The sequence below is a fragment of the Nicotiana sylvestris genome, chromosome 1, assembly GCF_000393655.2.
Source record: "Nicotiana sylvestris chromosome 1, ASM39365v2, whole genome shotgun sequence".
NCBI classification, from domain to species: domain Eukaryota; kingdom Viridiplantae; phylum Streptophyta; class Magnoliopsida; order Solanales; family Solanaceae; genus Nicotiana; species Nicotiana sylvestris.
The window spans coordinates 10,701,610-10,720,412 of NC_091057.1; the positions used below are offsets into that span (position 1 = coordinate 10,701,610).

The window sequence follows — 18,803 nt, forward strand, 5'->3', positions numbered from 1 at the left end:
ATATGAAATAAATACATCATCTGTTTGAAAAGTACATAAATAGAGTTTTATAATCTAAGGCTATCGTGAACAAGAGGTAACTACGACAGGGACACAGGTACATCTTCAAATCCAGCTCCTATCAAACACAATAACAACGACAACCAACATCTACACGCAAGGTGCAAAAGTGTATTATGAGTACAATCGACCCCATGTACTCAATAAGTAATAAACCTAACCTTAGGTTGAAAGTAGTGACGAGCTGGAACATAGATCGGGTCCAACACCATAACCAACATCAGTTCAAAACAATGTTAAGCAAATAATAAAAGAAGTAACTCGGAATTTAAACTTCTCAGCTTTTTTATAATTTCCGAAAATAGTTCTATTTTCAAGTATATCAATGAAAACCCAAATTCTTTACCGAAATCATCAAAAAATATAGTAGTTTGAAAATTGTAATTTTTTTAAAAATCCTTTCCACAATAAATGAGTTGTTTCGTTTTCTTTCTAGATAGCAAGTGTAAAATACCTCTCTATGCCTATATATCAATGTGTGTAATAAGTCATGAATGACGTGATACCATACAACACGAGGAAAAATACATCTCTATGCATGTATGTTATGTGTGCATGCCAATGCCATGTATCTCAGAGATGACCCGTGTACTCAAACTCTCATATTACTCAATCTTACTGTCTAACACTTTCCATTCATCAATGCTCTACCACTCGGTACTGTATGTGGACCATACAGCCCAGGGAAGATCTATTCCGAAATATATATATCACTAATCATCAGTCACTCAATATTGAGGAACGCCAATTCGGGCCATAGAGAAGATCCAACTTCATGTATATAAATGCTTCGGACAAGATCCATGTCCACGGAAGATCCATCGCTCAATATAATCAAACCACGCTTACTGGGGTGTGTACAGACTCCAGAGGGGCTCCTACAGCCCAGACGCTATAATCTACACGGACAACTCATGTGCCAAAGTATCAATATCAAAATCCGCACGGACAACTCACGTGCTATAGTATCAATATCAAAATCCACACGGACAACTCATGTGTTATAGTATCAATAACCTCACAATCAGGCCCTCGGCCTAACTCAGTCATCAACCTCTCCAGTCTCACTCACCGGCTCACAATGTCATAAAACTAACCCGACAACAATAATATGATATGTCAATAGACTGAGATATGATATGAAAACATGAATATGACTAAGTACAAAATATTAATGAAATCAGTGAGGTGAACGCAAGGAATGACCACTATGGGTCCCAACAATATCAGCATAAAGCCTAAACATGATATCTAGCATGATTGACAGCTCAATTACTTTATCATATGGTGAAAACATAGATATCAACAACATAGGACCACTATAAAGTGCTTTGGAAACAACAGAGTCACAATTCACAAGGCGCACGCCTACACGCCCGTCACCTAGCATGTGCATCACCTCAACATCAATCGCATAATATGTAATTCAGGGTTTCATACCCTCGGCACTTTTAGAAGAGTTACTTACCTCAAACAAGTCAATTCCAATACCAAACAATTCCAGCAATACTCCAAAAATACCATCACGCACGTACTGACTTCCGATGGCTCAGAACCCAATTCATATGGTGAAAATTGCTTCAAGAATCGCCTCAATCTGAGCTCCCTAGCTCCAAAAATGTAAAAATGGTTGAAACCATCGAAATAGAGTAATTTATAATCTGCCCAGGCATTTCTCTATGCTATCACAGACAAATTAACGCGATAGCGAAGCAAAAATAATTTCCAACGCTTATTTACTATATGCGATCGCGGCCATTTTCCCGCAATTGCGAAGAACAAATTATTCCAACAGCCTTCTCCAACTCTTTGGGACAGCCTCTAGTATAATGATCATCCGTTTTCATACAAAACTCCAAATTATAAGTGGTTTAACTTTCTGAAAACTAGGCAGCATGGTCTACGACTTTCATTTTTGGATCATCTACAAATTTCTTATAGATTGTGGGATATAAGCTTCCAAAGTTGGGTCAATGCAACAAAGATTTTACTCTATGTGATCGCGTGAAGGCTTCCGCAATCACATATCACAACTCCATTTTTCATATTTTTCTCTTTACTATCACGACCAGATCTACGCTAACGAACTGTACACTCTGTAGACAAAAACCAGCAACTAGAAATGGTTCGAAACTAACCCGAAACTCGAAACTCGCTTGAGCCCCTCGTAATCCCGTCCGAACATACCAACAAGTCTCAAAATATATCACGGACTTAGTCGAGGCCTCAAATCCCATCAAACTACGCTAAAAACACGAATCACACCTCAATTCAAAATCAATGAACTTTGAAACTTCAAACTTCCACAACCGATGCCAAAACCTACCAAATCACGTTCGATTAACCTCAAATTTTGCACATAGGTAACATTTGACATTACGGACATGCTCCAACTTTCGGAATCGGAATCCGACCCTCATATCAAAAAGTTCACTTGTGATCAAACTTTCCAAAATTTTAACTTTCGCCATTTTAAGCCAAATTCTACACGGACCTCCAAATCACAATTCGGACGTGCTCCTAAGTCCAAAATCACCCATCAGAGCTAATAGAACCATCAAAAATCTAATCCGAGGTCAAATACTAAAAAGTTAAACTTGGTCACCCCTTTTAAATTTAAAGCTTCTAGCAGAGAATCATTCTTCTAAATTAATTTCGAATAACCTGAAAACCAAAACCGACGATTCACATAAGTCATAATACACCATATGAAGTCACTCGTGCCCTCAAATAACCGAGCGAAGTGTAAATACAAAAAATGACCGGTCGAATTGTTACATGAAGAAACAATACAGAATAATAAAAAATTACTATGAGACACGAATCAACTACAACATCTTAATTAATAAACCAATAAAACGTACAAAAAAGATTATCATTCGTTAAAAAATATTATCAGACTACACAACCACGTTTTCCTGGAAAATATTTTTCTTTATACCAAGCAGGCAAACACACCCTAAAGCTTTATAATTAGACATATTTAATGTGGCGACATTAATTGTACTGATGTCTCACTTGAAAATTAGATAATATTATACTAGCAAAGAGTATAATCTTCTATGCATTGCAAGTATTTAATTTATAGTATATATTTTGAACATAACCACATTTACTGGTTTGACTAGGTAGAAATGATACTAGGTAGCCACTCTAAAGGGTTACTATTTAAGAATTAGCCAGTTCATCCTGAATTTCAATTTTTTAATTTAAAATTTCGGGACAAAAATATCTTTAATTGTCCTAAAATTAGAATTTTTTGTTTAAAATTTCAGAACAAAATAAGTATTGACTAATATTTAAATAGCACCCCTGAAAATGACTATATGTGCACTTGCCCTTTTGACTACTTCAAGTCGTTCAAGGCTTGAAAGAAATATAGAAAACATTGAAATAAAAGAAACGCAAACATGCTTCAATAAGACTTCATTGTTGCACTTTATTGAAATAGCCCTTTTCTAGCAGTGTCCCTTTTCGGTCGGTATTCCGTCAGAAAAATTCGATTTGCGACCATTTTGATGGTCGAAAATTAACCTTTTTCTAGTAGTGTTCAATGATAAAACTGAATATAATTTATTCTCAAACATTACTAGTATACAAATCACAAATCAGTACATCATTTTTCACCATTAAGTACTTCTGTTATTCCTATATTCTCAAACTATATTATGCTCCAAATTATCCTCAAATATTGACAGGTTCAACAAACAACGGGGTAATTTTGTCTTTGAATTCGCTTTGGGTACTTGGAAAATCATTTTCTTTGAAAGTATATGCTAAACGCGCAATATTTATAACTAGTTCGAGGACAAACGTTGGTACTTCGTAATTAGTAGAACAAAGGAGGTCCTTATTCATGTCTTTCCATGCATTAGTTATTTTCTTCTGAGCCTCAGCATATGCACCTTGCTTTGAACCTCTATATTCTTTCATGTAGCATTCAATGAATGAAGTTATATACTTCCTTTGTTGTTCCAACTGCACTCAATAGATTTCAATATTCAGTACAAATATTATATGTGAGTGGTGCGCTCAAAATACAATTAATAAATAAAAAGTGAAATCACTCTAGCAACTTAAGCTTTAAATGAGATGATTATACAATTCATTTTTTTAGGGGAAAAATTGCGAACTGAAAATTAAATATAGTATAGTATTACATCATGTCCAATACAATCGCCCTTTAATCTGTTGATTGCTGATGAAGCTTGAAGAATCAAAGCCTCATTTATCATCCATTCAAAAGTCTTTTTGGCTATAGATTTCTCTATAAAACTCAAGGAAGTTGTTGCAATAATCATACATGTAGTACTTACATTTGCATTGTTCATATAGTCCTCACATTAAGGAATATAGCCAACATTTAACCATTCTGCTTCCTTGAAATACGCTCTAGCCACCTTTTTCATCTAAGAAGGAGAATAAAATGAAAATGCAGAACTATATAATGTTGATGATATAGTTAAGTGAATAATTAAAAGTGTGTCCTCTCTAATATTTTAAGCTTTTAGATGAGATGATCACACAATTATGGAAAGAATGCACAAGTACCCGCCAAAACTAAGACCAAAGTTCCAACTACACACCTTATTTTTGTGGGGGCCCTATCACCTCCCTGAACTGTTTAATAGTAGAATTATTAGCCCCATAAGTGCTGAGGTAGCATAGAGAGAGTACTTCATTCTCTTTGAGAGAGTGAGAAGACCATGAATGCCGATGACCTTCTCTGACAAATTAATTTTCTTTTTTCTTTTTGTCTTTTCTCTAATCTTCTTCCTCTCACTACACCACTTCGATACCGTAACCATCACCTTCACCTTCACCTTCCCCCACATCCTTTTTATTCTTCACCCATTTAATCTTCACCTCAACATCAGCACCTCGGCACCATCATCATTTCCCAAACTCATATCTTATTTCTCCAACTTTCGATTGGAACATAAAAGTCGCCGAAAAAATAAAATCAAAATTGAAAATCATAATCGGTAACAATAAACTCCCCTACCGGTAAAAATTGAGTTCCTGAAATTCCAATATGAAATAAACAACAAACCACATATATAAGCTCTAATCAAACAAGGACTGGATCAAAGAATGGATCTTTAGGGACGGTTATAAAAATTGAATGTAAAGAAAGAATGAAAAGAAAAATAAAAAGGAAAAATTGTAATATGATAAGAAAGAAAAAAAAGGAAAAGAAAGACAAAAAAGCTCAAAAATGACGAAATAGACACGCGGCAGTGTGTGTATTTCACTGCCCGTCAAGAATTTGATTATCTAATTTCAGAGTGATATTTATTCTGTTTTAAAAAAGTGTAGAGAGGTGATAGGACACCCGCAAAGATAAGATGTGTAGTTGAAACTTCGACCTTAGTTCAAAGGGGTACTTATGCATTTTCCCACAATTATATACGATAAAGCTCCTATCCGTTATCAAGAATAATTATTGTGTGCTTGGTACAAGAAAAGAATCAGGCTCGCACGTCAAATATGTGTTTTCTCTTAGTATAGTCTAAGCTTCGTGACGAGAGGGTCACACCATGTCTTCTTTTAGATTTTTGATGTTTCCTTCCTCTCTACTCTTTTCATTCTTCCCTATAACTTAGTTAATTATGAAAAGGTTTGATTCAAAAGAAATGAATAAGTTAAGGGATCTTACTTCTATTTGAGTATAAAGGTCTACAAGAATTTGATAAGGAGGTCTCAGATTGGGTGGTACTGAACGGATGACACTAATGTTACATATGCACGTTAAGGATTTGATCCAAAGTCAAGCTAATTTTTACATTTCTATACAAATCATCACATAAACAAGTAACATGTATTTAATTAATACATAATTTATCTTAGTCGTCAATGAGAGAATTAAAAGATCAATTATATTTAAATAGTAAAAACTTACCCGCATTTATCGATTGCTTCAGTGGCACGACCCCGATTTCCCTCCTTTGGAATCGTGATGGTGCCTAACTTTTCAAAATGCTAGGCAAGCCAACCAATAGAGATTTAAAACACTAACCCTAATCCATGCAGTAAATAATAGCAATTTAAACTAAGCATAGTAAAGAAGTGCGGAATTTATAATAACTTAAGTACTAATACACGAGTACCCAAAATCTCGTGTCACAATCCACGAACTTCTAAGAGTCACTATAAGCATTGGCTGAAAGAAAATACAATTGTTCTTGAAGTAAAAGAAAAGTAGAAACTAGGATAACTGGAAGGGGACTCCAGGGTCTGCGAACATCAGCAGACCTACCTTGGGTCTCCTGTTAGACTGAAGGCAACAACTCACCAGGGTCAGCACGGTCCGGTACTGAAATCTGCATAGAAAGTATAGAGTGCAGTATCAGTACAACCGACCCCATGTACAGGTAAGTGTCGAGCCTAACCTTGGTGAAGTAGTGACGAGGCTAGGATAAGACACATATATAAATCTGTGCAGTTAAGCAATATTTGGACATAATAACAAATAATAGAAAATAAGCACATATTAATGGGAGGGGGAAAAACATGTTGATGGGAGTACGAGATCATGAGAATAGAACAGTAAAGAAACACAGCAAAATAAGTGCACGACATCACCCTTCGTGCTTTTGCTCTCGTCCTACTATAACAAATGAAATGAATAATGATAATGAATATAAAATGGCACGGCATCACCCTTCGTGCTTTACACTCTACCTCACATGATAATAAATAAGCAATGTCACGGCATCACCCCTGGTGCTATACACCCTTCCTCACATGATAATAAATATGCAATGACACGGCATCACCCTTCGTGCTTTACACTCTTCCTCATCCAAATAACAAAACAATAGCAACCGGGCAATAAAATCATTAATAACATGCCTCATATCAATATTTATTTTCTCAACTTTGAGTCAATACTCATAAAATATCCAATTTCAGTTAAACATGATAAGAATTGTTTAATACGAAGAATAACCAGTTTAAGCATGAACAATACGAATAAAGAATACAACAATCATAAGAATAAGACCCATTCGCATGCTATGACCCGACAACAACGAATAGGTACTCGTCACCTCACCTATATGTCATACTCAACAACCAAACACATAGCAAATTGACAATAATACCTAATCCCTCAAGCTAAGGTTGGCCACAACACTTACCTCGCTACCACGGCCAAATCAAAGCTCAAACACCGTTTTTCCCTTCTCACGAGCCTCCTTACCAATAGAATCTAACAAATTATCAACCAAACAATTCAATTTAAGCCTTAGGAACTACCCATGATTACAAAGAATTAAATTTAGGCCATTTTGAAAAAAGTCAACAAAAGTCAACACCCGGGCCTGCTTGGTCCCAACCCTTAAACTCGAACCAAAATTTGATTACCCATTCATCCCTGAGCCCGGATATATAATTGGTTTTGGGATCCGACCTCAATTTGAGGTCCAAATCCCCAAATTTTGAAATTCCTAAGTTCTTCCCAAAAATTCCTAATTCCACCATGAAAACCCTAGATTGTGATGAAATCTTGTAAAAAGAAGTAAAAGAGTGAAAGAAATGTGTTAAGAATCACTTACTTATGATATGGGTAAGAAGAAGTGTTTGGAAAATCGCATCTTATGTTTTAGGGTTTGAAAAATTGAAGAAGGAATGAAAAATCCTACTTATATAGCACCTTCTAATCCTCACTACGGGGTCCGCAAAATCCCAAGCGCGACCGTGAAATCTCCACCGCGGTCCGCGAATTTCCCACTGCATCTGCACTTCCAAGATCCGAGACCTGCAACTTTGCAACTATCCTACACCAGATTTTTCTAAGTCCAGACATCCCGTAGCCTATCCAAAACTCAACTGAGTTCTTGGGGATCTAAACCAACTATGCACACAAGTCTTAACACATCATATGAGCTTACTCGGGCGATCAATCGCAAAAATAATACCTAAAACTACGAATTTAACACCAAATTGCATTAAATCTTCAAGAGAGTTTTAAAACTTCTAACTTTTCAACCAAAGGTCTGAATCACGTCAAATCAGTCCCGTTTCTCAATAAATTTCACAGATAAGGTATAAATATCATAACGACGGACCTATACTGGACTCCGGAACCAAAATATGGGCCTGATACCAACAAGATCAAATTCTTTAAATTATTATATTTTCAGCCTTTTCAATTTTCTTCAAAAATTTATTTCTCGGGCTAGGAACATCGGAATTCAATTCCGGGCATATGCCCATGTCCCATATTTTTCAACAAACCCACCGGGACCGTCAAAACACGGGTCTAGATCCGTTTACGCAAATCGTTAACCGGAGTCAACTAAAATTAAGTTTTTAAGCCAAAAATTATTATTTTTCTCAATTTCCACATAAAGGCTTTCAGGGAATGCGTCCGAATTGCGCACGCAAATCGAGAGGAATAAAATGAGGCCTCGGAACAAGGAATCTAGTTCCAAAACATAAGATGGCCCTTTGGATTATCACATTCTCCACCTCTAAAATAAATGTTCGTCCTCGAACGAACATGGAAAAGTTTCCGGTGAATAGGTGGGGATATCTGCTCAGCTATTGGACTTGGACTCCTAGCTAGCTGCCTCGATAGGCTGACCACTCCACTGCACCCGAACCGAAGGATAACTCTTCAATCTCAACTGACGAACCTGCTGGTCTAGAATAGCTACCGGCTCCTCCTCATAAGTCAAATACTTGTCCAATTGGACAATGCTGAAGTCCAACACGTGGGATAGGTCATCGTGATACTTCCGAAGCATGGACACATGAAACACTGGATGAACTGCTGATAAGCCTAGGGGCAACGCAAGTCTGTAGGCCACCTCTCCCACTCGATCAAGGATCTCAAAAGGCCCGATGAACCTAGGGCTTAACTTGCCCTTCTTCCCAAATCTCATTACGCCATTCATGGGCGACACCCGAAGCAACTCTCTCTCTCTATCTCTCTGACCATGAATGCTACATCACGAACTTTACGGTTAGCATAACTCTTTTGCCTGGAATGCGCTGTACGAAGTCTATCCTGAATGATCTTAACTTTATCTAAGGCATCCTATACTAAATCTGTACCCAATAACCGAGCCTTCCCCGACTTAAACCACCCAACCGGCAATCGACATCGTCTACCATACAGTGCCTCATATGGAGCCATCTGGATGCTCGACTGATAACTATTATTATAGTCAAAGTTTGCTAATAGCAAGAACTGATCCCAAGAACCTCCAAAGTCAATAACACAGGCACGGAGCATATCCTCCAAAATTTGAATAGTACGTTCGGACTGTCCGTCCGTTTGAGGATAAAATTTTATGCTCAACTCGATCTGCGTACCCAACTCACGTTGTACTTCCCTCTAGAAATGTAAGGTAAACTGCGTACCTCGATCAGAAATGATAGACAAGGGCACACAATAAAGACGAATGATCTCACAGATATAAATCTCTGCCAACTGCTCAGAAGAATAGGAAACCGCCACAGGAATAAAATGCTCTTACTTGGTCAGCCTATCCACAATAACCCATACTGCGACGAACTTCCTCTATGTTCGTGGGAGTCCAACAACGAAATTCATAGTGATACGCTCCCACTTCCACTTAGGAATCTCAATCTTCTGAAGCAAACCACTAGGTCCCTAGTGCTCGTACTTTACTTGCTGACAATTTAAACACTGAGCTACATACGCAACAATATCCTTTTTCATGCTCCTCCACCAATAATGTTGCCGCAAGTCCTGATATATCTTAGCGGTGCCCGGATGAATAGAATACCGGGAACTGTGGGCCTCCTCTAGAATCAACTCACGAAGCCCATCAACATTGGGCACACAAACACGACCCTGCATTCTCAAAACTCCATCATCTCCAACTGTGGCCTGCTTGGCGTCACCGTGCTTCACTGTGTCCCTAAGGACAAGCAAATGAGGGTTATCATACTGTAGATCTATGATGCGCTCAAACAAGGAAAACCGAGCGACTGTGCAAGATAAAACATGGCTGGGCTCAGAAACATCTAACCTCACAAACTGAATGGCTAATGCCTAAACATCCAATGCGAGCGGTCTCTAATCGACTGAATGATTACACAAGTCTACCCATGATGGTTGACTTCCTACTCAAAGCATCGGCCACCACATTGGCCTTCCCAGGATGATACAAGATGGTGATATCATAGTCTTTCAAAAGCTCCAACCACCTCCTCTGCCTCAAATTGAGATCCTTTTGCTTGAACAAATATTGCAAGCTCTTGTGATTCGTGAACACCTCACATGACACGCCATATAAATAGTGCCTCCAAATCTTTAGCGCTTGAACAATGACTGCCAACTCTAAGTCATGAATTGGGTAATTCTTCTCATGAATCTTTAGCTGACGCGAAGCATATGCAATAACCTTGCTACCCTGCATCAATACCGCACCAAGTCCAATACGAGATGCATCACAATATACAGTATAAGGCTCTGAACCTGTGGGAGATACCAACACCGGCGCAGTAGTCAAATCTACCTTGATCTTTTGAAAACTTGCCTCACACTCGTCCAACGATCTGGTCAATAGGGAGGCTATAGATGAAAACCCCTCCACAAACCAGCGGTAATAACCCTCCAAACCAAAGAAACTATGGATCTCCGTGGATGAAGTAGGTCTAGTCCAATTCTGAATGGCCTCAATCTTCTTAGGATCCACCTGAATACCCTATGTTGATACAACGTGACCCAAGAAAGCAACTGAACTAAACCAAAACTCACATTTCGAAAACATAGCATATAACTGGCTATCTCTCAGAGTCTGAAGAATGATCTGAAGATATTGCTCGTGCTCCTCTCGACTGTGGGAGTAGATCAAGATATCATTAATAAACACAATCACAAAGGAATCTAGGTATGGCTTGAGCACCTGGTCCATTAAGTGTATAAATGATGCCGGGGCATTTGTCTGCCCAATGACATCAATAGAAACTCATAATGCACATAACGAGTCCGAAAAATTGTCTTAGGGACATCGGATGCCCTAATCCTCAATTGATGGTAGCCAGACCTCAAATTGATCTTTGAAAACACTTTGGCAACCTGAAGCTGATCAAATAAGTCATCAATCCTCGGCAATGGATACTTGTTCTTGATTGTTACTTTGTTCAACTGCTGATAGTCTATGCACATCCTCATCAACCCATCTTTCTTCTTTAAAAATAACACCGGCTCACCCCAAGGCGAGACACAAGGCCTAATGAAGCTTTTATCAAGCAAATCTTGCAGCTGATCCTTCAATTCTTTCAACTCTGGCGGGGTCATACGGTATGGTGGAATAGAAATGGGCTAACTTCCTAGAACCAAATCAATACATAAGTCAATATTACTATCGGGTGGCATCCCCAGAAGGTCTGCCAGGAAATACCTCAGGATATTCTCGAACAACTAGTACAGAATCCATGGAAGGAACCTCCATACTAGAATCGCGGACATAAGCCAAATAAGCCAAACAAACCTTCCCGACCATACGCCGAGCATTCATATAAGAAATAACCATGCTGGTAGAATGACAAGGAGTCCCTCTCCACTCTAATAGAAGTGACCCTGGTAAGGCTAGTGTCACTGTCTTGGCGTGACAGTCCAATATTGCATGATAAGGTGACTGCCAATCCATTCCCAAAATAATAACGAAATCAATCATATCGAAAAGTAGGAGATCTACACAAGTCTCAAGACCCCCAATAATAACCACACACGAATGATAGACATGATCTGCAATAATAGGATCCCCTACAAGTGTGGACACAACACATACACAGCGACACTCAAAGAATCACGTGGCACAACAAAATATGAAGCAAATAGGATGACACATATGAATAAGTAGATCCCGAATCAAATAATACTGAGGCATCCCTACTGCAAATTGAAACCGTACCTGTGATAACCGCGTCATATGACTCAGCCTCAGGCCTGGATGGAAAAGCATAGCATCGAGGCTGGGGCCCACCACTCTGAACTACATCCTTGGGAAGGCCTCCTACTGGATGGCCTCCACCTCTAGCGACATGACCTCTACCTCTAATACCTTGACCTCCACCTCTAGATGTCTGACCCCTACCTCTAGCTAGCTAAGAGGGGGTAGAACACCCGATGCTGGGACCATGGCACGGGAACCCTGGGGCTGAGAACTGTTCAATGCTCGAGGACAATACCTAGCAATGTGCCTCAGATCACCACAAGTATAACAAGACTTCGGCTGTTGTGGTTGATGACCCTGAAACTGACTTTGGTGACCTGAGTAACCACCCTAAAAACTTTGGAGCGGAGGTGCATTGATAGGAGCTGGTGGTGAACTGTAAGCTAGTTGATCAGAATACTGCATATGAGAGCCACGGCCACCTGAAGCACCGTGAAAATCCTGAAGTGCTGAACAAAATGGCCTGGGAGGATGGCCTTTGCCAAAAAGTACCCGCCTCCAGATGATGCCCCGCTGAATCCACCGGAGTGATGAGGCCTCTTGTCGGACCCCTGACCACTCCCTGGGATAAAACCAACTCAACTCGTCTGGCCACATTGGCTGCATCCTGGAAAGAAATCTCGCTCCCTATCTTCTTAGCCAACTATAATCTGATAGGTTGAGCAAGTCCCCCAATAAACCTTATCACCCTCTCTCTCTCTATCTATCTCTCTCTCTCTCGGTAGGAAGTATAAGCAGAGCATGACGGGCCAAATCAATGAAGCAAATTTCGTACTGAGTAACAGACATGTTGCCCTACTGGAGACGCTCGAACTGTCTGTGATAGTCCTCTCTCAGAGTAACAGGAAGGAACTTCTCGAGAAATAGCTGAGAGAACTGGTCCCAAGTCAAAGCAGGCGACCCAGCTGGTCTGGCCAAACAAAAATCCCTCAACCATTACTTGGTAGAACCACACAGACGAAAGACAGCAAAGTCGAGCCCATTGGTCTCCACTATTCCCATGTTTTGTAACACCTCGTGACAACTGTCCAGACAGTCCTAGGATCCTCTGAAGATGTACCGCCATAGGTAGTGATGAAAATCTTGGTAAACCTATCCAATCTCCACAAAGTATCAGAAGACATAGCTGATCCATCACCGGTTTGTGCTGCAACACCCGGCGGAACTACCCCAACTGGCTGTGCTGCTGGAGTCTGAAACTATCGAGCCATCTTCTCTGAAGTGTGAGTAGCGGTAGTCTGTGCTCCTCCCCCATCCAAAAAGACGACTGGTGCTACAGGGAATGTGCCAGCCTGAGTACCACTCTCCATAAGGCCCACTAGACGGACCAAAGCATCCTGAAGCACTGGGGTGGCTATGAACCCCTCCGGGACATGAGCTGGTCCTACTGGAATGGTCTGGGTTGGATCCTCCTCATCAAACTCTACCTGAGGCTCTGTCGCTGTTGTTGTTGCTCTAGCTTTGGGTTGAGCCCTGCCTCTACCTCGGCCTCTAGCATGGCCTCGACCTCTGCCCTCGTTGGAGCTGCTACTGGGGGCTCGGGCTGCTGATCAACAGATGAAACGGTACGTATTCTTGCCATCTACGAAAGGACAAGAGTAGAAAGCTAAATTATCATTGAGAGATCAAATCGCATGACACAGAAGAATAGAAGTGAAATTGTTCCTAAACTCTGTATCTTCTGGGGGATAAGAACAGACGTATCTGTACCGATCCCTCCGACTCTACCTAGCTTGTTGTGAATTGTGAGACCTAGTCAACTTAGTGCTCTGATACCAACTTGTCACGACCTGAATTTCCCTCCTCCGAGATTGTGATGGTGTCTAACTTTTAGAATGCTAGGCAAGCCAACCAATAGAGATTTAAAACGATAACCCTAATCCATGTAGTAAATAATAGCAATTTAAACCAAGCAGAGTAAAGAAGTGTGGAATTTATAATAACTCAAGTAATAATACATGACTACCCAAAATCTGGTGTCACAATTCACGAACTTCAAAGTTTCACTACAAGTACTAACTAAAAGAAAATACAATTGTTCTCGAAGTAAAAGAAAACAGGAAACTAGGATAACTGGAAGGGGACTCCAAGCTCTGCGAACGCCGGCAGACCTATCTTGGGGTCTCCTGATGGACTAAAGGTAGCAGCTCACTCGTGTCAGCACGGTCCGGTACCAAAATATGCACCAAAAGTGCAAAGTGCAGTATCAGTACAACCGACTCCATGTACTGGTAAATGCCGAGCCTAACCTCGGGGAAGTAGTGACGAGGCTAGGACAAGACACATATATAAACCTGTGCAGTGAAGTAATATACGGACATAATAACAAATAATAGAAATTAAACACATATTAACGGGAAGGGGGAAAACATGTTGAGGGGTGTACGAGATCATGAAAATAGAACAGTAACGAAACACAGCAAAATAAGTGCACGACACACCCTTTGTGCTTTTACTCTCGTCTTCACTATAACAAATGAAATGAATAATGATAATGAATATAAATGGCACGGCATCACCCTTCGTGCTTTACACTATTTCTCACATGATAATAAATATGCAATGGCACGGCATCACCCTTCGTGCTTTACACTCTTCCTCACATGATAATAAATATGCAATGGCACGGCATCACCCTTCGTGCGTTACACTCTTCCTCATCCAAACAACAAAACAATAGCAACCGGGCAATAGAATGATTAATAACATGACCCATATCAATATTTAGTTTCCCAACGTCAACCTCAACTTCGAGTCAATACTCATCAAATATCCAATTCCAGTGAAACATGAAGAATAACCAGTTTAAGCATGAACAATATGAATAAAGAATACAGCAATCATAAGAATAAGACTAACTCGAATTCTATGACCCAACAACAATGAATAGGTACTCATCACCTTACCTATACGTCGTACTCAACAACCAAATACATAGCAAATAGACAACAATACCTAATCCCTCAAGCTAAGGTTAGCCACGACACTTACCTCACTACCACGGCCAAACTCAAAGCTCAAACATTGATTTTCCCTTGTCACGAGCCTCCAGACCAATAGAATGTAGCAAATTACCAACCAAATAATTCAATTTAAGCCTTAGGAACTACCCACGATAGCAAAAAAAATCAATTTAGGTCATTTTGGAAAAGATAAACAAAAGTCAACACCCGGACCTGCTTGGTCCAAAGCCAAAACTCGGAGTAAAACTCGATTATTCATTCACCCCCGAGCCTGGATATACAATTGATTTCGGGATCCAACCTCAATTTGAGGTCTAAATCCCCAAATTTTGAAATTCCTAAGTTCTACCCAAAAATCCCCAATTCTACCATGAAAACCCTAGTTTCTAGGATGAAATCTTGTAAAAAGAAGTAAAAGAGTGAAAGAAATGAGTTAAGAATCACTTACTTATGATTTGGGGAAGAAGAAGTGTTTGGAAAATCGCCTCTTATGTTTTGAGGTTTGAAAAATTGAAGAATGAATGAAAAATACCGCTTATATAGCACCCTCTGATCCTCACTACGCGGTCGGCGAAATCCCAAGCGCGGTCGCGAAATCTCCACCGCGGTCTGCGAAGTTACCACCACGTCCGCATTCTTATACCGCGGTACGTGAATTTCTCACCGCGGTCGCACTTCCAAGATCCGAGACCTGCAACTTTGCAACTATCCAGCACCAGATTTTTCTAAGTCCAGACATCCCGTATCCTATCTGAAACTCACCCGAGCCCTCGGGGCTCCAAACCAAACATGCACACAAGTCTTAACACATCATATGAGCTTGCTCGGGCGATCAAATCATCAAAATAACATCTAAAACTACGAAATTAATACCAAATTGTATGAAATCAAAACTTCTAACTTTTCAACCAAAAGTCTGAATCACATCAAATCAGTCTCGTTTCTCACCAAATTTCACAGATAAAGTATAAATATCATAACGGACCTGTACTGGGCTCCAAAAATAAAATATGGGCCTGATATCAACAAGATCAAATTCTTTAAATTATTACATTTTCAACATTTTCAATTTTCTTCAAAAATTCATTTCTCGGGTTAGGAACCTCGGAATTCGATTATGGGCATACACCCAGGTCCCATATTTTTTTTACGGACACACCGGGACTGTCAAAATATGAGTCCGGATCCGTTTACCCAAAACGTTGACCGGAGTCAACTAAAATCAACTTTTTAAGCCAACAATTATTATTTTTCTCAATTTTCACATAAAGGCTTTCTGGAAATGCGCCCGGACTGCACACACAAACCGAGGGAGAATAAAATGAGATTTTGAAGGCTTCGGAACACGAAATTGAGTTCTAAAACATAAGATGACCCTTTGGGTCATCACAAACAGTGAAAGACACAAATTCATCATAAGTTGCATAAGTATCATAAGTATCATCAATAAAGGTGTATATATTGAGTACTTTTGTCATCATTTCTCTTGCACGACTATGTTGAGGCTCAAAGTAGATTCTTACCGTATAAAAGTGACACTCCACCAATCTATCTCTTGCACATGGAAATTTCTCTGCAACATTCAGATCTTTCAACCACCTATATTATAAAAGTATTGGTTAATTAGTTACATTTCTATCGAATTACTCTGAAGTATATGCATACTAGCTAGAGGTGATACAATGAATCCATTTTTTAGCAACCTTCCCTAGTTAAACCGTCTTGGATCATGGCTCATTTGTTGACTTGATTCAATAGATTGAACTCATAATGACTCATCAAAATGTCGAGTCAAAATGGATAAAAGATAGTGTTAATCGACAAGTCAAAATATAACGCAAATCAAAAATACAAAATCAAGTTTGAAGATTGAGAATTATGTAAATTTAAAAGATCAACATAAGCTACTACTTCCAGAAAAATACATTATCATTCATGTTCTTTTTTTTTTTTCAAAAATAAAAATAGAAAGAAGGAGATCTGTTTGGATGTGTTTGGGGTGTGGTGGTGGGGATGGGTGGGGGGAGGGGTCTAAGTTATGACTATTTATTTGACCCATTTTGGCCAAAAAAAAACTTTGGATCATAACATGTTTATCAATTGGGCAAAATATAGAATTGCTTGATCGGGCAAAAGTATATTAGTGCATTAGCTAATATATATATATATATATATATATATATATATTATTATTAATTTGACCCATTATGACTTATTCAATCCGTCCATTTGTTACTAGTATATACCATATTCATGTGAATGAAGAGGATATAATAATAGTGTATGCACCTTGTAAGCTCGCCAAGCTCTCTTTGGTGCAACTTTTGCACAATGTTAAAATCTAATTTTGCAAATTTCAAAAGCAAATCATTATGTGATTCCTTGTTCTCATACACACACATGTATTTCTTTGCTCCCAACCTTGGTAGAGTAGTATAAATGGGCCGGCTTAATGCTTCACTGACTTGGGCCTTAAGTGATGAGTTGCTCAACTAAGGGCCCATTGACTCCAAATGAGAGTGTATTTTTTCCCTATGTACTCTTAGATGTGCTGCTTCATATAAACTTATTAATCCTTTCACATCTTTGGTAAGAGTTTCCTTGAACCTTCCATCTTTGTTGGTGAATTTCTTGAACACATCTGATTTAACATCATGGTAACTAATTAATATCCGAGATATATTAAACTAGTTATAACAAGAGCGGAGCTAAAAGGTTACGTACCAGAAGACATGTAATGCCTTTGTTGTCTCATTAGTCGAAAACGAAGAGCAACAACGTAAAGGTTGTCATCTTCATTTTCACTATGTTGGGACGCATCAAAGATGTTCTTAATAGATGTTTGAATCTCATTTTCGTAATGATATGCAACTCCCAACCGTTGGATTGTATCAATCAACTCAAGTTTTTGTGTACTATTATCAGGTGTTTCAACTAGCATTTGCCTGACTTTTTCTTTCAACTCTTCAAATTCAACTTTTTCTTGGCTACTAATTTCCTGCATCAAAAGTTAAGCTTTATTTTTTTTTACCACCTTCATATCTAATATTCCAATCATCTTGTTCTCTTGTAAAAATACAGCTAGGCCTTTCTATAACAGCATCGCTATATAACAGTTATTCACTACAAAAGCCAAGTTTTTTATGGAACTAATTTTTATGTTACGTTACAATATATATTCTCTATAACAACACTTTGTTATAACAACCAAAAAAATCATACTGTTATAGAGATGTTTTTCTGTATTCATTAATATACGTTAAAGGGTTCGTTGGTTGGAAAGATTCAAAAATTAATAACCTCAACATAAAATTTCTCATAAAATAATAATTTAAGCACACAAAGATTATAAAGCATGGAGATATATATATATGAGTATGTAGTATCATACCGTGAGTTGAGGAGTGTAGGAGAGGAAATAGTCTCCCCAGACACTTGAGTGAAAATTTGCCAATGGACGTTCAGTAGTAGTACTACTACTACTGCTGGAAGTATTATCAACCATTGCTGCACTCATCTTCAAATGACTCATATTTTTCTCTCTTCCTATAGAAGTGGCATATGAATATGTACGTTTTACTGTGAGTTTTGAGTTATTGTTGGGGAGAAAATTATGAGAACAACCCCAAACCATTGATTGAATATATTTCCAAAGTGACAATAGCTGATAGAAGAAGTAAGTATTGTTTGTTTCACTCTTTTCTCTCACTCTCTCTAAATGGTTTTTCGGGTAGTTGTGAGATTTTACTGCTTGTATGGTGAAAGTATGTATAGTACAAATTGAGATGAGTGAAGTGAATTTTTCATGTGCTCAAAATAGAAGGTTAGGTAAAGATGTATG

At 38.8% G+C, this 18,803-nt stretch overlaps 1 pseudogene; it reads right to left on the reverse strand.

Annotated features, from left to right (window-relative positions):
* Window positions 1–3,744: 3,744 nt before the first annotated feature.
* Window positions 3,745–18,490, reverse strand: LOC104233432 (sesquiterpene synthase 14-like; annotated as a pseudogene).
* Window positions 18,491–18,803: the final 313 nt, after the last annotated feature.